The sequence below is a fragment of the Stegodyphus dumicola genome, chromosome 5 (assembly GCF_044657685.1).
Source record: "Stegodyphus dumicola isolate Sdum_Otavi_A_Nest chromosome 5, ASM4465768v1".
NCBI lineage: Eukaryota > Metazoa > Arthropoda > Arachnida > Araneae > Eresidae > Stegodyphus > Stegodyphus dumicola.
In genome coordinates this window covers 211,997,390-212,018,254 of record NC_140772.1, presented here as the reverse complement: position 1 = coordinate 212,018,254, position 20,865 = coordinate 211,997,390, and the positions used below count along the sequence as shown (strand labels likewise).

Sequence of the window (20,865 nt, the reverse complement as noted above, 5' to 3'; positions counted from 1 at the left end):
TTTATTTTAGCATTAGTTTTCATAATTCGAAGCATCAAGTAATAGGGGAGGTACTAAACTTCATGTCGATGAAATTCAGGTCAGCTGAAATAACTTTACAAGCATGAACCTTTCAAGAACTTCTTTTAATGAAGGATTTCATAAGAAAAGATAGTTTATATCTACATTCCACATGCAGCCACTCCGTTCCACTGTGTAATAAAAAATTTTTATTCCTATAAACGTGATTACTGTCCTTATATTATTGTTGACAAGCGCATCGTAAATGTAAATATGTTTTGAATTTTTCAGTCGAAGTTAAACAAACATGCATAAATATATTACTAGTTAGAGAATTGAACAATAGTGCAAATACACACTGAAAATGAATTTGAGTAAGAAAACATTTGAAGTTCGTGGGATGAAAAAAAAATAAAATAATATCACAGGCTTAGAATTCCTCTTATAAACGTTGATTCTGATAAATTCTTCATTCGGTTATTGGCATATATGCAAGGCAAAGCTGAAAGCTTCCTTAAATTTCAATCATCAGATTATCAAGTCTTTGAATCAGTTGACAGATTTCACCTGCAATTATTAAATATTTTTAGTCACTTCAAGGGCATAAATTTCATATCATTGCAGGAAATGAAATATGTCTATCCTCGTACCAATCAATATAATTGCAACAGATGTCGCTAGGTCAAAATATATCTTTTCCTGTAAATGATATAAATCCGCTCCACTTTATAAATGAGCTGTTCTTCAGCGAACGAGGAGCAATAATTTTTTAGAATTTTCAACTAGTAAGTCAAATTCTTATCTCTTATTCTTGCATCCGTTGATTTCCGGTGTTTCTTTAACAGTATTCCTAATCTATGAGATTATTTTCTTGAATTAGATTAGATCCAGTTAATATATTTCAAAATTTATAATCTAATGCTTGAAACATATAAATGCCCGATTTAGATAGCAACTTAAGGTAGTGTTTTTACTCACTTGTTTGAAAAAGTATAGTTAGGTTAAAAAGGCGATACAAAAAACTTCATGCATTTAATCAGATTTCTAAAGTCCACTTATGTATACGAAAAATACATGACTAATCTATTATTCCCGGAAAAGATTGTACTGCTGTTAAAATTAAAATATATTTACAAAAAACTATGAATGTATTAAACGAAACTAGACAGACGAAACATTAGAAATGGCTGTGATGAAAAGCGCTTGGAAGCAATCCCATAAGGAATGGATCATAAGCAAAACTAAAGTTGTGTAATTAGAGGAATACATGGACTTCCCAAAGATTATCTGTGTTGAATAGGGTGAGTAAATGTGGTTGTGTAGAAATTTTCTCTGGCTAGCAATTTCACCATCGGGTAGATGGTTTTCGCTACTTCTAAAAATAAGAATTGTCCAGAATATTTTGAAATAATCTCATAAAATATTTTTTTGTTATGTCTGTCAACAAATGCTACATTTTTAATAAATGTGATATTAATAAATTAATAATACTTAATAAATTAACAAACATGATCAGTACAATCTTTAATAAATTAATAAATGTGATCAGTACAGGCTGTCCTGCTTGGTACAAATAGACCAAAGGAGAAAGTGGCGCAGATTACATAGAGTCTCAATGCAGTAATTTCAAGTGTCATCAGTGAAAAAAAAATAAAACAAAATGAATTGAGAAGAATTAAGCTACAGAAGCCGATGTACTTATATGACCTTCTCATATAACCCTGTTAATAACGGATTGCATTATGCCTTCTTTAAGCCGAGTATATTAAAATCCGCTGCAAACTGGTAAGGGAAAGATGTGATCTGTTAAGTCCTTTTTCCTAGTATGTCAGGATAGTTGGAGAAACAGCATATGCTTTTAGAACTCAGGCAATAGACTTATTATGAGGAACAGTTTTATTTTAGAAAGTGTAGTATTTGCCATAACATATAGAAGCATGTAAGTGCAGGTACAGGTAAAAGTATGGGAACACCAGTGATATACCATGATCCAACTGGTGCCTTTCCATACTAACTCGCTCTTAGAAAAATGCAGGAATTTACAAAGAAAGGTTGAGAAAATAGGCAACCGAAGCTTTCCAAATGATCTAAAGAGTTTACCTACTATGGAACATCGTGCAAACCCATCGAGCGCTCCGCATCCAATATTTACTGAAACTACTGATTCAGATAAAGATAACAAGATTACAATACAGTCTCAACACAATATGAAATTCACAAATTGAATTGAACATCTGTTTTGGTGTAAAAACGTAACATACAAACATGATTAGTATACAGATAAACATAGATAGATAACTATAATAAGTAATGGGAACACAATGTTATAATGAATTGTAATAATAATACTAAAGAGGTAGGTGTCCATGAGGTTATTTCAGTTATAAAATGTTGTTACAGTTTGTAAAATTCATAAGTGAAGGCATCGTATTAGTAGGACCCTTGAAGTCCCTTGCCATGGTGTTTTCTAAATATTATGATAGCAGAATCTACTGAGCGACCGTAGTTCTAAAATTTAACGTTAGGCATTTAAGGATGCACTTGCAGCTAATTTTACAGCAAGCATTATATGAGTTTCTCCCCTTAGAATTTAACTATATAATGAAGATTTTATCTGAGTATCTTTAAAATCTATTAGCTTCATCCTAGGAAAATAATGTAAATGCTTTTCTATTTCTAAAATCGAATCTTTTGTCCGGAGGTATGTTACTTTATGTCATTCGGCATATTTCAAAAGTTATCAAATTTTTTCTTCGCAGAAAGTTAATAATTTGAAAGAGAAGTGATGAAAGTAGTGTTTCACGTTTAATCTTAGTATCTTTTAATTTTAATACTTAACTGATATGTATGTAATTCACTGTGTATTACATAGCGATTATTGGTTTTAATATTGATTGTTGATTTTATTACTTGAAGCTCACAGTTGTTATGAAAACACATTAAAAGGTTGTAGCATTCGAAAGTCGTGGCGTTTCATTTACCATTCGAAAGCAAAAAATTATCTCCTGACGCAATTTACTTAGGTACAAACAGCGATTGCTAAGTTATTTATCAAGTTAAGTTATTTATTGGACAAAATCAAAATAAATCTTACAGAATTCATGTATTCATGACACAAACTACCGCTAATTAAGAACTATTCGCCATAATTGACAAAACCGCAATAATAAATTTAATGAACTGTGAAATTCATTAAATGGAGATGAAGATGAAGAATAATCGTGACGTTCATTAATCGGCAGAATAATTAACCGTTTTCATCAAAGATCTGCACCTCGTATACATAAGACATTTTACGGGTATCTTGTGGCTTGAATTAGTACTTATTTGGTTGTTTCAAGCACTTTTTTTTACTATTACTTTTAAATTACATCTTGTAAATATTTTAAGAATTACTTATTAATCTCGCTTATTTCTTGTTTTAGGAAACGAAATCTTTGAAAAATGAACTTCTTTAAGTCTTTTATGATACTTGCTGTTGTATTCGTCGTAGTTTCTGCTGCAATGCCCTCTAATGCTGGAGGTAAGATAATGCAAAAACACATAGTGCAAAAATTATTTTTTTTCTATAAAAAGGAAGGCATCTTGATTAATCTAAGTATATTTTTTCTATGCAATTTGTTCACGTAACAATATTTTATTTAAGAATAAGGTATTTTAAAAATGTGTTTCTATCTCAAAATGGCTATTTTTATGAATTTATGAAAAAAATATTTTCTGGTATTAAATAAATGAGTTCTAACTCTTTGAATAACTGATACGAATTCATATGTAGACGTAAAACTAGAATCTGCATTATTTATTTACCATTAGATGAGCAGCTGCACCCCCTGTAAGCCATTCAGCTTTTATGCTCAACTGATGGAATCATCTACCAACTGTGCTGTTATATATAAAATTCAGTAAAGTTTCATAATTTTGAAAATTACGTAATAAAAATTAAATATTAAGAAATAAATATATAAATACATAAATAGATTACAATAAATAAAAATTAAATATCTAGAATTAGATAAATGCCTAAGTACAATGTTGTGTTGTTATATATGAAGTCAATATAGTATCAGAATTTTGAGAATTATATAATAAAAATTTTAAAAAAATAAACATTTGTATATACATATACAAAATATCTAAATAAATACGTAAGTAAATATTGGGATCATTAAACATTTTGAAAATGATCTACATAATGTATGAGAATAGTAGGGGCTAAGAATACTAGTTTTGTAAAGAGTTTAGAATAAGAGTATAGTTTTTTATTAGAGAGTTCTTGAATGAAGAGGGAAGAGTAGTACTTGACTAAAAGTTGATGAGAAATAGTTTTTGAATGAATTAGGATGACTTGAATGAAAAGATTCAGTATTATAACAGTTTAACTTTTAATGATTACTGTAGAATTTTAAGAATCTAATACTTGAATTATATTTAAAAACTGCTATGCATCTACAGGCCATAAATGTTACATTTCTCTTATGCAATAAATTTGGATATCATCTGATAGAAAATACTCGGTATGTTTCTCAATTGACTAAATTTTTATGTTGCCCGTGAAATGATATCTAGCGATTGATATCCTTCCGCTTCGAATCTAAGGTGAAAAAACAGATTGAAATTCCATTATATCCCCATTTAAAGATATTATTTTGGGGGGACGCTGTTCTTGCAGTAGAAAATATGTTCCCAATATATCGGGAAATACCTTCTAATTAATAAGATATATTTTCGTGAAAATACAGGGCTCTTTATTCATATTCGTTAGCATATTATGTCAAATATATCAAAAAATAACGGGCAATTTTTAATCAAATTTAATATGAAAGAGAGGTACCTTTTCAAAAGCCATATATGCATGATTAGCAGTGAAGCTCATAGTGCAGATATGACTAAAATCCACATTGACCTGAAAATGATCAGCTGTCGAACTGAAAATTAGTCTAATATGAGGGATTGTCGCCTGTGACAGCCAGACATGTCCCGCAGCGTGATGACATACTACCCAGGAGGAAGTTGAGGAGTCCCCATGGCAGTCGATCCCACTGCTGCAGAAAATAATTTTTCAATTCCGGGATGGTCTCGGAAGGGGATGGCCAGATGATATTGCTCTCCTAAGAGTGTTCCAGATATGCTCTATAGCAGTGGTGCGCAAACGTTTTTCGACTGCGACCCCTTTTGTGGAGAGAAAATTGTTGGCGACCCCTAGAGATAAATGTTCACAAATACGATGTAGTGGTGTGGTGTATTTAATTATGGCAAAGCACACTAGGGCTATCTGCCTAAGGGGAGGGATACCTTCGTGGAGGACTTTCTAAGGGAAACTGGCTCGTATACACGTTACACATGGGGAAAACCACGAAAACACCCATGTAGCCAGCCCGTTCGCGGGATTCGAACCTCGGACCGAACTACCAGTGTTCAGCGACTTTACCGCTCGGCCGCTGGTGGGCCGAGCGAATTTATTATTGCGATGTATATTTCGCGCATTTCTTTCGTTTTATCGAATAAAAACATCATCATATCTGACTCATATTAATTTTATTTATAATTTTAAGAAAATACTTTTTGTATAACACAAAAAACAGTAAATTGCATTTTAATGAGATGTATGTGGCTGCAAGTTTCTAATTATCTCATCGATGTTTGGATGTATGTTGCTAATTGCAATTCGCATATCATCGTCAGGGTTTAAACGCGAGTGGTATTTAGTTTTTATTGAAACTAGTTTGCTAAATCCAGTTTCGCATAAATACGTTGATGCAAATTGTATTAACACTTTGATGGCATTCTTGCATAAAACGGGATATTGTTTTTCCACGGATAGCCAAAATTTTTGGCAAAGCTGAGTCTTAAATTGATTTAGAAGAGTATAATCACTAATTAGATCTATCAATTGCTATTTCTCACTAATTTGAAGAGTTGAACTGCATATGTCAAAGGAAAATGGATCACGAAATCAACCAAGATCGTTTTCAGGAAAATCCTCGAATCTTCTCGAAAAATTTTCCTTTAACTTTTCAATGTGATTGGAAATGATGTTTTTAAATGTAAATATATCTATATTATTTTCCTTGATAAAATCGTTAAAGCAAGGGAACATGTCGGTGTTGTTTTTATTCAGTTCAGTTTGCCAGAGACTAAGCTTATTCTTAAAAGCTTGAATTTTACTGGCTGAAGTTATGATAGTTGAATTCTCACCCTGCAAGCTCAAATTTAAGTCGTTAAGTTTTTCGAAAATATCAACTAAATAGCTCAGCTTCCCTAGCCAAACTTCATTGATATAATAACTTGCCAATCTATGTTTCTTTTCGATTAAAAACATGTACACTTCATTTACAAATCAAATATCCGTCGTAGTATCTGACTCCGAAGCCATCTGACTTCGGTATGTAACAGTAATCTCTCACACGTTGAGCCCATCTCATTGCAAAGTATTGAAAAGAGACGGCTCTTGTGGCTGTTGCATTTAATGTAGTTAATTGAACTAACAGCGTTTTGTAATATGTTGTGCAACTCTTCATCCATACCTTTTGCAACAAGAGTTTGCCGATGAATCATGCAGTGATTAAATACCATATGAGGCGCCAACTTCTGAATAAAGCCTCTGAGCCCTTTATTCGAACCTGTTAATGCTGCAGCACCATCAGCACAAACCGCAACACAGTTTGCCCAGGTAAGGGACTTTGTTTCAAAATATTCATTTATTACTTCGAATATTTTTCTTCTTATTCGAACCTGTTAATGCTGCAGCACCATCAGTACAAACCGCAACGCAGTTTGCTCAGGTAAGGGACTTTGTTTCAAAATATTCATTTATTACTTCGAATATTTTTCCTCCAGTTGTTTTTCCTTCCAAACTTTTGCAACATAAAAACGTTTCTGTTATATCTTCATTAAAAATAAACCTAACGTAAATAATTAGTTGTGACATTTTAGTAATATCGGTAGTCTCGTCCAGTTGTAAAGCAAATACAGATGAATTTTGTATGCGTTTTATGACTTCTGACTCGATATTTCGTGACATTTCGGAAATCTGCAGAGATACGGTATCTCTTGATAATGGTATTGTTTTTAGTTCATATCCATATTTATCGCCATGCATAATTGATGTCATCTTAAATGCTGCAGGAAGGATAAGGGATTCTCCAATTGTATGGGGTTTCATTGTTTTTCCTTTTAGATAAGAAACTTCTAAAGAACTTCGTAATGCTTTCTGAGGTATTGTTGTAAATTTCTTTAAATGTGCACTTTGAATTTTCAGATTTTCAGCTCGTTTTTGAAAAAAATCGGCATGTTTATTTTGAAGATTTTTATGTTTAGTTTCCAAGTGCTTTTTTCATTTAGCTGGTTTCATGCTCTCATTTGCTAATTTTTCGTTGCAAATGACACATATCGGGCGTTCTTCATCATCAACAACACAAAATGTAAAACCATACTTAATAAATTCGTCATTGTATTTTCTTATTTTTTTAGATCGGGAATTTAGTTCAGTATTTTGCGACTCCTCATCAGTATTTTTTCGTATGTTAGCTGAAGATGTATCTGGTGTACGTATTACCCATTTATCCATTATGAAGATAGGGGTTAAATTATTTAAACTAAAACAAATAATATATAAAATTTTATCATTTTTTTCCGAGAAATTCAATAAAATTAACAGAGATCTTTCTCTAATGATAGTACATACCTGTTAACAAAGAGTAGCAAAGCCCGATAAAATTATAAATATCATAATTACACAACGTCACATGATAAAACTCGAAAACAAACTAAAACAATTGTGCCAACTGCTGCATGCTACAACTTCATGAGAACACTTCACGTCTTCAGTCTATCAGATACCTCGCGTACTTCGCCATCTGATTGGCTGATCACGGAACCGAATTTTCCCCCTTTCCCTGCAATTAACGTCTAGTCAAATAGGCGCTTTTCAGTAAAACTGGCGAATTACCGCGAAGAGGGCGCTACAGTCAAAGAAAGAGCGGACAGCATGAAATTGCAATTAAACAGTGAGTGACGGCGCTTCACTCTTTATATGTACACTGTATGGTATGCAGCATGCAGGCATAATGCATTTCATAAAAATTTGGCGACCCCAAAAAAACTTCTGGCGACCCCTAGTTTGCGCACCACTGCTCTATAGGATTAAGGATTTGGCTGGCCAATGCATGCGGTAAATATTCTTACAGTCTACGAATTCGTCGGTAAGCTGAGCCCTATGTGGATGAGCGTTGTGGTCCATTAATAGGAACCTAGGACGAATTGCGCCTCTGAAGCGTCAAACATATGGCTGTAAGATCTCCTGATAAATTCGGGGAACCGTAGACCGTGAAACTCAGTCAGTGGTGTCAGTGGCAGCATACAACTCATGTGAGAACTGTACACTCACGTAAATATGTAGCAGTCCTGTGTCTCCTCGAAGAAAGTGCCAAATAAGTCGTCGGTGGGAATCATAGTTGATCTGTTTTATGTATCCTCCATATGAATTAAGTACCCTGAAAATGTTTCCACAAATTGCAAATGATACTTTGCGTTGCATTGAGCTATGTAGTCGCCTGCGCCTGTGATTGGCTTGCGTCCAAGCTACCGAAAGCTGTACATGTCATTATGTCATCCCAATGTCCCTGGCTACTCATTTTACCAGATGCCGTATAAAAAGTACTCAAATCTTAACGAGGCATACGGCGAATGTCGTGAATGAGTACGAGCATAGAAATCGCTGAAAACGCCCTGTGAGTTTATATTCCCTCCACATATTTTTATTTTACGTGGTCCTAAGTCTATGTAGTTGACTCTCAATACTTGCCTAATTTTTCAAGGCGTAATTAATGAATTTGGTTCAATACGTTTCGTAGAAATAGACATAATTTGCAAGTTCTCTTAATTTTGTGCATGTTTGTAGTAAAGGATGCTTGACAATTTCTTAATAAAGCTTTCTATATATATATATGTTACTACTTTATTTCTGATAGTTCAAATATGAGAGCATTATTGATGCAAATAAAATTCACATTCAGACATTTGTATCCTTGCCTGATTGAAAGATTTTATTCTTTAAATAAATGTTGTTTAGAATAAATGTTGTTTAGACGAATTTCAAAATACTTTCCATTAAATTAATGCAAAACTACCTGAATATTTCAGCGAAATTGATAATTCAAAAAAATTTCCAAATTCTTCATCAGTAACTGAATGAAATATTGTTTCCCTCGTATGTAATGTAAAGTTAGGATTAACAGTGAATATAAGTAAAAGCAAGATAGGCTTTGTTATCTTGTCTTTTACGTAATTCATTTTTGACTCATTTCTCTCTAAAAATATTTTGTTAAATTTTACTTAGGATAAAATTATCAGCTATGGCAAACTCATTTTTTAGAGAAATTCGAGAGAAGAAAAAACATGGTCTTTATATGCAATTCTGATTCAATAGTAGCATTTGGTTATAAGGAACGACATTGTGAGAATAATCGTCCTGTGTTAACAATCGAATGAGTGTAGGAAGAGATGACTGTTACCTTTAAATGTTTCATATCAATTTATGCATGCTTTATTACTCGAGCGATAATATTTAACCATTCAATCTTTCTATACTATTGCCAATATGGACAAAGATACGAAGTTCAAATTTTCAAGTGGATTTGATGATGAGTGCATTAAGATCTCAGAGATTTTAATTTTAATATTTATTTAATTTAATGCCTTTTATGAACCACATTTAAGCTCAATAAAAAATTTCAAAGGCGTTAGGTTTTTTTAACAGCAGATTAAAAAATAGCCCTACTGTGTATTTAAATGATTAAACATCCATTTCATTTGGGGACATATCTAGTATTGAAAACATAAAAGAAATTATAATTTAATATGACTTTTTCTTTTTTTATATAGATGAAAGCCAACTAGAAAACTCTGAAATGAAGCAAATGGAGAGGTAAATATGAAAATCAGTTAAAACATTTTATATATCTGTTCTGGTATTATATAATCATAATACATGATATATAAATGTGATAAATTAGGGGAAACGTGTAATACGAGTACACTTAATGAGTATATTTCATTAATTTATTTAATTAATTATTTTATGATAATATCATAAATGTTTGTATTTTTTTCAGAAGGTAGACATGGAATATTTTATAAATGTTACTGAATAAAATAAATACGAAAAATAAAGCGTCATTAGTTAAAATTTCTACACATATTTTAAGAAACCCAATAGCAACATTATTATCTTAAAATTATAAATTTATAAAAAGTCCTATAAATTTATAAAAAGATATCCTAAATAAATCCGTCAAAGCTGATACGAGCTGATATGATACGTTGGAAATAAAAAGCAAATTCATACTCTGAGTAAATTAAGTAATTCCAATTTAACTTTGAAGAACATCTAGCCTTCATTTTATTAATTACCAAAATTTTACTTTCCGTAATTTTGGTGAATGTTTACAGTATCCTAAATATCTACTTCTAGTTTGTTACTTTTAATTAATTAAAAAATTTTTTGAAATAATTTCCAAATTTTTTAATTTTTTCAGAATTTAAGAGCAAGAATTCTAAATGAAATATAATAGACCAGAAAAGGTACTATTTTCCTCTTTCTGTAAAAGCAGTGTTTAACTATGTAAGATCAGAAAGCAAATAAAACTTAATATAGTTAAGTCAAATGAAGTTATATAACGTGATTAAACACTTTCAAATTTCTCAAAATTAGTCGCCTCAAGGAACATTTACTAAACTGTATTTTTAAAGTAGAAAATTTAGCATCAAAATTTAAATTTTCATAGTTTCGTTAACGATACAAAATATTAAAAATAGTATTTTGTGACATCTATTTTAGTATACAGGCTTTAGCATTTTACTTTTGCCCATCGGAAGAGCAGTTCTGTCCATTCATTTGTCACGTGAATGTGGGGAAATATGGAAGGTATTGTAATTGTCTTTGTTTGGATTCAAAGAATGACTCAAATAATATTACGCGACCAGGTATTATTCTGGAGCAAGACCACTGCTTCTTCAACGAATGTGGTCCTTTAATCCTCATAGTTTTTCTCAAATGTATCTTTAAGATGTTTTGCATAGCTTGTCTATAAATTAACAATATAAACATCCATAACTAATATAACCAAAATCTTAGTAGAACGTCTGTTTTCCATCTTTGGCACATTATGCTCTTTGAAATGCTTTCATCCTTGAAGTACAGAAGCAAGACAAAGTATTTCAGCGTGATACTTGGTTTTGTTTCCATACTTCAGTGGTTGTCATATATCTATTGTATTTTCTCAGAGATGACTTCGCAGTCCAACATAAGAAGACATGCTACACGTTATTGCTAATTGTAACCAAATACCGAAGGCTATGGCTTTTCTAACTGCAAGTTCAGGCACATCGATGTATAGTTTTCAGGTTAGGTTGATGACTGCTTGGATTATGACAGAGCGCACTAGAACTATCTGGCTAAAGGGTGAAATTCACGTTACACATGCAGAAAAAACACGAAAACTCCTATGCAGATAAACCATTCGCCAAGATCCGAACTCGGGTCTCATTAGTAATGTTCTTTGTAATCGTTGTAAAATTAAATATAAGATTACCACATCTTCTGAAAGGAAGAAGATACATAATTAGTCTTAAAGCAGTTCAGTCAGTTTGAAACAGAAAGCTGCATAATAACTATGATACGTATTAGACATACATTTTATCAGGACGCAAAGGTCTTATGTGTTAGTGTTTTCAAATCATTGAATGATTAAGTATCTTTCAAATAACTGGTCTTAGTGGAAATGCCACTTGTTTATCATAATCGTTGTGCTTTAATTACTGCGCGCGCCATATCTCGTATAAGTACTGTCTGTCTACGAGAAGAACACTCCCGCCACAGTGTATGGCTGGTGACGGTCGGCACAGCAACAAGGCTAGTATATTTCAAATAGGGGCGAGCCAAGACTTGCTTTATTGTTATTTTGTTTTTGGTGACTCTTGGCTGAGGGGAAAAGAGTTATCATTCGTCTTCAAGACACCTCTACGGAAAATGGGTAAAGGCTCGTTTCTACGGCAACAGACGGCTGTAGACTAAATGGCGAGAGGTTTTTTATGATAAGACAAACTGTAGAAGTGAGAACTTTCCAGATTTTTCCATACCGCTGAAAAATTTGAATCCAGTTTTTGCGCTCGTAACCTGGACAGCTACTATCAGCAATAGTCTTATCGATGTTGTCAAATGGCTGCAGTCTCGGCATGAGTACCTCTTTGTTCTGACTCAGGTTTTCGCCCCTTATCAGTCTGAATAAGTAAGGATCCTACAAATTTCTGAATCAAGCATTTTAATGCCTTGAATGATAAAGGACCCTTACATAGCTGTTGTGACTTCTAAACCCATAAAGAATGGCAGTTTCATCCGCTTGGTGGAAAGAGCTTCAAAAGTTATGTGTGCTGAGTTAAAATGAGATGCATGTTGAACATAGTTCACATTCGTGATGCTATTCGGCGTCTTAATCCTTCTTTTATAAACTGAATGGTGCTGCTTTATTACATAAACTTGCATTAGTATATTTAAATATTCCGTCGGTTTATGCAAATTTTCAACTATGTAGACTATCACAAAGCTGCATTTTTCTTCATCGGGGATTAATTTTAAATTAATTAAAAATATTTAAAAATTGTTTACTAAAAGTATTTATTAATTTTTCTAAATACTAATTTTAAATTAATTAATTAAAAAAGCTTTAAGCCGTTTTACTTATTTCTGAATTATCTTTTATTTTTTTAATCCGGCCTGCATGTTTTCAAAATTCGCATTTACTTCTGTGTTTTCAATTTTGAATTTTAAAAAATTGCATATAGTTTTGTTTTTCAAGTGTTGGATTATTATTTTTTCAAGACTTATTATTGTACTCAATCCACTCATTTTTTTAAAAATGTCTAATATTTCGCAATCGTTTTGAATTTGTCTCCTTTTTTGATTCTGCAATTTTTGCACTTCTGACCATAGAAGTAGGGTTGGTAAAACACATATTACGTTGATTGTTTTCTAAGGTTACTTTTCCTAAGATTATTTTTGACTTTTACATTTTAATTTGTGTCCGTGTCAGTTTAGAAACTGGTTATTTTTTATTTATTTCTTCCGTAGCACCAAACCCTTGATAACGATGCAGCGAAGACGTTAAATATATGTTTTTCATTTTCAGTTTTGGCATGCTTTGTTCTCCCATTTGAGATTTGCCACTAGACTTCTGCTTTTTGGATTTTTCATGTTGTCTGTTTCAAATTCAATATTGGATGGATTTAAAGCATTTAAAACAAAAATTTTTGTTTGCGCGATTTTGGTAAATTTTTTGTGCATTTTAACCCCATGTAAAAGTGTCTTTTCCGTTATATTTCATTTTGAATATTGCTTCTACTTACGGTTTGATAAAGTTGATGTGTAGGGGTGGCGTCATTAATTTGAGTGTGTGTGTATTTAATTATGGCAAAGCACACTAGGGCTATCTGCCTAAGGGGAGGGATGCCTTCGTGGAGGGCTTTCTAAGGAAAACTGGCTCGTATACACGTTACACATGGGGAAAACCACGAAAGGCCCATGCAGCCAGCCCTTTCGCGGGATTCGAACCTCGGACAGAACTACCAGTGTTCAGCGACTTTACCGCTCGGCCACTGGTGGGCCCCATTAATTTCAGAGGAATAAATAAATTTAGTATAAAAATTTAGTTATTTCTGCTAATTTAGGATGGACAAAAATATACATAGTAGGGCAGATATAGGTTTGTTGCCTCACTGTCAGATTTTATCCAACTGAAAACATTATGAATTCGATGATGATAATTCTGCTACATCATTTTTAAATTTTAATGTTTTTCATGAATTTAATTTATTTTGAAATTATTGTAGATATTGAATCTTTTACTCAAAAGCCAATCTTTGCCACAGATAGTTGAATGCTTTTCTTATATGCGTCTAAGGAATTTGAAATTTATCTTCATCTTTATTTTTCTTTAATAATTAGAAATATTGTGTTAGCCATAAATCCAGAAGATTTTTATGGTAATAATTTTACTTTATTATCTCTCTTTCTCTCTCCATATATATAATTATTCATTCCCATAAAAGTAGGATAATAATTTGATTACGTCATGTACAGAAAAATATAATCACACTGTTGATAATTAGATTTTCAGTAAAGCGTCCATTTTAAGTAAGTACATGACGCAGAGAAAAAAAAAATAACATTATGAATAACGTAAAATTCTTATAACTTAATTTATTTAATTAATTTGAAATCATTATGTAAGTTAACAAAGAAATAAAAAATGATATAAAAAGCTGAATACTGTTTGAATAATAAAACGTTGTAAAATTATTATATGTTTCATGTAAAAAGTTTTAATATTTTTTTATTACAAATTTATAGAAACAATAAAGCATTCATTTTAATAGGAGAATTTAGAATGTAACTCAATTCAAACACACAACTTGAAGTTCCATGCAAAATTTAGCTTATTTGTATAAAGCGCTTTGCCCATTCCATGCTCGAGGAATGTCTAGATCTAGGTAGCTGAACCTAGTATAAAAGCTGAAGTATTAATAACAGTAGAAAGCTAGAATTAGTGCAAAAACACTTTAATTTAACCTTTTCGGGTGTGTCAGAGAGCACAAAACTAATACTAGTATTATTAATATATGAATTCTTTTAAGCAGGAAAAAATTACGCTATTAGGTTTAGTTAATACTTGCAAATGAGGTAAAAAATGCATAGCCTTGTATCTTACATTAAGAAATTACTTGCTAGAAACCTTTTACATCTTGATGATGAAAAAGTTTTTTATCATTTATGAAATACTCAATCGGAAATTATGATCCGAAATAAACGTCGCATCATTAAACTACTTTTAGGAACATAATAATTGCTTCAATTTCACAATTCCATCGTCTATCGCTAAGTAATATTTTAGCAACGTTGCATCTCGTCATAAACAAAGATGGCGGCTCCTGTTGTAAGCCACGAAGATTTCGCTATCGATAGGTTTCTCAGTTTCACAGCCGATGTGAAAAGTACCTTGTTCGGAGATATATCCTCCAAACGTAATCATGTCAGTTCCATCTGTCTGCATGAAACTTTCTCCTCTACCTCATTTTTTGCTTTCTTGTTCCTTTACCTTCGTTTCTTTGTCCTCATGATCAGTCCGAGCACCACACTTGAATATTTCATCTCTTCATTTCTATTCCATTTATCATTTGATATTTCTTCAATTTTTTTTTTTTTTTAGTTTTTTTTTCATATTCATATTAAACTCAAACGACAAGCCTCCACTAAATCTTTTCTCCCTTTTTACTTACTTTATCACCTCCTCGTTTTTTTTATCTCCCTTTTTCTAACAATATAATCGCTATTTGTCAGTTTTCTTAATTATCAGATAAAATTGGCGTTTAAAGCAACCCTGCCTCACGTCATTTTATATTAGTAATTGTATATTTCAAAATACCGCGTAGGAGTTTTATTTTATTTTGTTAATAGATATTTTTATTTTGGAACAAGCCTTTCCTTTACCTTCTTAATTTCGCACCTACGTTTTCCTACCAGAATGATTTTTCAGTATTACGCTTCTTTATACAAATAAGACAGAAACTAGCATTTAAAATGAGATCTTAGTTACTTCAGTAGGAGAGCACGTTCCGGCTTTCAGCCACGTTGTTGCTGTTAGTTAGAGCTTCTACCGCCATACTTAATAGTGCCTGCTAGTATACTTTGGTGATTCCTAATTAAGTGCTAACTACGCCAGTTTGATTCCTTGCAGTTTCGGCTGATTAACTTTATTTTGTGTTAGTTAGTCTTATATTTTAAGTTAAAACCCAATTGCAGTCTTCTTATACGCCCAAGAGGAGACATCTTTATTTCTGTTTTGAGGTAGAATTAAAGGATATTTTAACCCATCTCTGGAGTTGTTACCCACGCAAAAAAAAAAAAAAAAAAAAAAAAAAAAAAAAAAAAAAAACAGCGAATGGTGGCCATTGTTCTTCAGTGAACACTAGCTTAGTTAGGCCATTGCAGACTTTCGGAAGCCAATCATAAAAAATCTCTCCTCAGAAAAAATTTAAATGATGGAATTTCAATTACCATCTAAGCGACTGTAAGCCACGAAGATTTCGCTATCGATAGGTTTCTCAGTTTCACAGCCGATGTGAAAAGTACCTTGTTCGGAGATACATCCTCCAAACGTAATCATGTCCATGATTTGAGTGAACTCCATTTTTTTAGAATATCTCATGACATGCGGCGGAAGACAAAAGAAAATTCTTGGGAAACGGATTGTTAAATAAATAGGTCTCGTAGACAATCTATCCGATTATTATTGCACCACCAAATGCAAAGACAGTTCTCCCGTGAAATTCATTAAAGAGGCATTTTTTAAAAGCTGCTCTCCTATCATTAGCGTAGGAAGAGAATTTTTGATCGATTTTGTTCACTTTCCTTAACTTCAGATGAGCCAAATATTTTCGCCTATACCGTACGAATGGGCACGAGGGAACCTTTTTTACAAAGCAACGTCAATTAATTAACACTCAACGCTCAGTGAACTATGAAACCATTTTATTAATTAGGCTAATTAATAAATTTATTCTTTTACGAAGAGAGGAAGTAAAAGGAAAAATGTTACCTTATTTTTGTTTCTCAAGGATTTTGCGTTTTGAATCTTTTGTAATATCATTTTCTCGGTGGCTAAGGACTAATCATCTATCTGTCAACAAATTTTCTTAATCACCATTTCAAAGGAGTCGAAAATAAAATTTAAAAAAAAAAAATAATAATTCTTTTAGAATTATTTGCTTTTTCTTAGAATTATTTTCTTTTTTTTTATAAGTCAGAGTGCTACACTACAAACAGATAGGATTTTTCCGTGCATATATAGTACGTATTATCAATTGTAGACCCAATTATTTTGGAAGAAACAGCATCATTGTATAACAGAATACAGTAACCCCTCGCGGTACCATCAAACACGTAGTTGACTAACATAGCATCACTGGCTCGGCTGATATCCTGTGATTTTGAGCATAATCTGAAATAAAATAATGGAAACGAATGTCTGCATCAGAATAGCACTGCATCATGGAAAATGCTATAACATCAGATATCTAAATTGAAGAATTTTCGTAATAGATCTGTAGTAATGTAGCCTACATATGATTACACATTGCTTACACCTTAATATTTCCGATATTAAAAACTAGACTGGCGAAGGCGGTTTGTAATTTTTCATCTTGCTTCCTTCCAAAAAATACCTAATGTATCTACAGTGGAACACGAACTTAAACGGTGATGGATGAGGATTTCTCCCCATCCAGGACTCGGCGATTGGGTCCCCTAAAAACCCCAGTCGCCTTTTAAAAGGGGAAGTATATAAGGTATTTCACCCGCTTTCCTAGCGTGCCTTCGTGGTGTAGTGGTTCTGCACGTCGGTCCGGTATTCCAGAGTTCCGTGGTTCGATTCCCGGCGATGGCGTTTGCTCATTTTTCATCTCTTCGGCTTTTCCAATTTACCTAAAGTCTCTACAACCCATTTAAGATATATATAAAATTATTAATCCAAATGGGCGGTAGACCAGAAGGGCTATTAGTCTCGAAACGGCATTTTGGGCATTTCACTATAAACGGCGAATCACTTTTTAAATTGCTGCCACCAAATATAATAGCCCTGTATTGTATTTAAAGAAATTAAATAATGAAAAATATGCATGAATGTAAGTATGTTTCTGGAATATTGAAAAAACGACAATACCTAAAGACATCAAATTTTGAATACCATAATCCTCTACCCGATTATGGGCACCTGGAAGAACGAATTTTGAATTCCATTTTATTAACTATTTCATATTTTGCAAACCTTTAACAAATGTTTTATTAACAAACTCAACGATTTCAGAATGAGCAATAACGAAAAAAAATAAAAATAAAAATAAAAAAAACATTTTTATCTCCACTCGCGAGACATTCTACAGGAAATTCTAGAGATATGAGGCTTTTAATTATTTCGTAATATTGCTGTTGAGCTGAATTTTATGCAGTTTAAATGTGAAGAACATGATACTTAACAAATAAAGGTAACACACAACGTTAACATGTTCCTTTGAGCGTGATATAAAATCTGAAAGCTTTTGGATTTTGTATGTTATATTATATTATATTATATTTTCGGCATTTTTATATAATTACACGATTTTCGCATGATTTGTATGAAACGTTTCAAACTTTGACATAGTTCTTTGAAATTTTTTCAGTTATATCTATTAGGGAAGGGAATACACGTGGTTATTATGAGTAAGATCGTGCAGTTCAAACCAATTGTATTTAAGGATAAGTTATACTTCTGCTTATTGAATTGTCTCATATTTTTTACTTAACATCACTGACACAAATGCACTGATTCTGTTGCTTAGACAATAGAAATATGGTATGTCTTGCATTAAAATAAAATGACACTGCAGGGGTCTGCTTATTTTTACTAAAAGTTAATTTATTTTGTGAGCCTTTCTTAATTCCCTTATTTCTTCTTGCGTCTCCTCTCCAAGATGTAAATTAAAAAGGTGAACGAGAATATTTAATTTCTTGCAACGGAAAGGTTAGACAGAGCGTGATTTTACTGGTGAAAGCTCAAGTTTCCTAGCTTTTCTCCAGCTGTTAATCTTAATTGCGGCTACGAAATTTGGCCGTCTAAACAATATATTGCGCGTGCAGGTTTCTGAGTCAGCTTGTTAGACTAAATTGAATTGCGTATACTAGAACAAAAAAGTTTTAGTCCAAAGGGGCATTTTGCCCTGAAGAACTATTCATTTCGTTTTGGCATTTTGGGTTGAAATCTTAAAAGGCTGTATCACTTTTCAAATCGTTGTCACCATATAGTATCACCCTGTCTTATATTTAAAGAAATTAAATAATGAAGAATCTGCATAAATGTATGTATGTATGTTTCACGCATGGTGATAAAACCGCAGTACCTAGAGCCACAAAAATTTGAATAACGCAATCTTCCATATAATATGGGCATGTAGAAGTCCTAATTTGAATATGAAATTTCTTTCATTATCGACTTCATATTTTGTACTACTTCAACGAATTTTTGATTAAAAAAACTAAACGATTTCAAAGCGAGCAATGGCAACACCGTACGAAAACAAAGACATTTTTATCTCCAGCGCGCAAGACTCTGTATCGGAAATTCTAAAGTTATGCTCATTTCAAAATTAATCTGTGATATTGCTGTTGAACTGAATTTTATTGTTCAAGTACGTAGAACATGATATTTAATAAATAAAAGTAACATACAAAACTTTGAAAAAACGCCCCTGAAGACCTTTAGACGTAATTTAAAATCTGAAACCTTTCCTATTTTTATGTTATTTTTACATTTAAATTTATCGTTAAATTAACTTTTAAATTTTCACCGCAAGTGGCCCGGTGTTGCTTTGTACGAGTGCAAATCTGTGCTTTTTGTTAAATAGTTTGTGATCAATAAAAGGATCTTTTACACCTTTTTCCTGGTTGTGTTCATCTTCAAGCTCTTGCAAGAAGCTAACAACCAAGTAATCTAGTTACCATTTTATGATAGCGAAACGTACTAGATCCCCCAACTTAAGGTAAAAATCGTAAATGAAGATACACTTTTTGAAACGATGTAAATCTAAGAAATTGAAACAAAGCCAAGTTAATCTTACCGCACAAGAGTTCCAGTTTCTTAAAAAGTCTCTTTACTTTAAGGTTAAATTTATTTACTTTTCATAAGAGAGGGGCTTGTTTGCATACTTGAATTCTAGTTTAATTTTAAAAGCATGTATTCAGTTTTACTTGAAATAAGTTAGAATTATTTCACCCAAAGCTATACTTTTATTACTGTCATTATATTTTTATTATTATCATGCTTTTATTAGTAATATTACTTTACATCTTTACTTTTACTACTGTTATCGTCATAAGTTTCTCCTAACATTTGTGCATTTTATTTTTGTTCTAGAGCGAACCCTTGCGCTCAGAAAGGGGACAAATGCCACGCTTTCTCTGAGGAGAAAATTAGATGCTGTGAAGGTACTCTTTGCAAGTGCACAAATGGAGGTTGGAATTGCACTTGCCAATAATGGATGTAACATTCCCAGCCATGAAATGTTCACATGTTAAATAACTTCTGACTTCAGGCTTCTGACAATAAAATGATTGGATAATATAAGTTTCCTCATGCTTGTAAATTTATAAAAGGAAAAGTGTTATAAATCTTTGCCAAAATAAGAGATTAAAGGAAAATCACAAAACAAGATTCAGTTAACAGAATTCCAAACTGTTTTTATTTTCTCTACAGATACCATTTGTATTTCGCAGTTTAAATTTAAGTATAAGATCATCTAATTTTAATAAGCTAGAAATTCTTATTTTTATAAATGTGTTCACCTCAAAGCTCTTATGATTTCAGTACTTGAGTGTCCACGCCTATATATGAAAATTAGCTTACCTTTGAAACCATTGCGAGTACTGTTTCTTTAAGAAACGAATATGTAAATCTGAGATCATAGGAGCTGCAAATATCTTTTCAAAAATATCTTTGATTAAGAAATAGAATCTTACTTTTAAAACAATCAAAATAGCATAACCAAATTCTCGAGTAATCAGTTATGATCAAAGTCTTTATAAAGTCCATCTGCTAGGATTTACAGATTATCAATTATCATTAAATAAATTTCATTATAAGCAGTAAAAAAATGTAGATCTTTTTAATAATAAATGACAGTATTATACTACTGAAAGTTAAGACACCATCAAGTAACTTCTCTTTGAAATCTTGTTAACAGTATACTTGAATGGCAATACACATCCATGAAAAAAATTAG

At 32.1% G+C, this 20,865-nt stretch overlaps 1 long non-coding RNA gene across 1 annotated transcript; it reads left to right on the top strand.

Moving 5' to 3' along the window:
- Positions 1–646: 646 nt before the first annotated feature.
- Positions 647–20,210, top strand: LOC118200548 (uncharacterized). Its single transcript, XR_015041407.1, has 4 exons — positions 647–785; positions 3,426–3,523; positions 9,883–9,925; positions 20,001–20,210. It is a non-coding gene; the product is annotated as an uncharacterized LOC118200548 (long non-coding RNA).
- Positions 20,211–20,865: the final 655 nt, after the last annotated feature.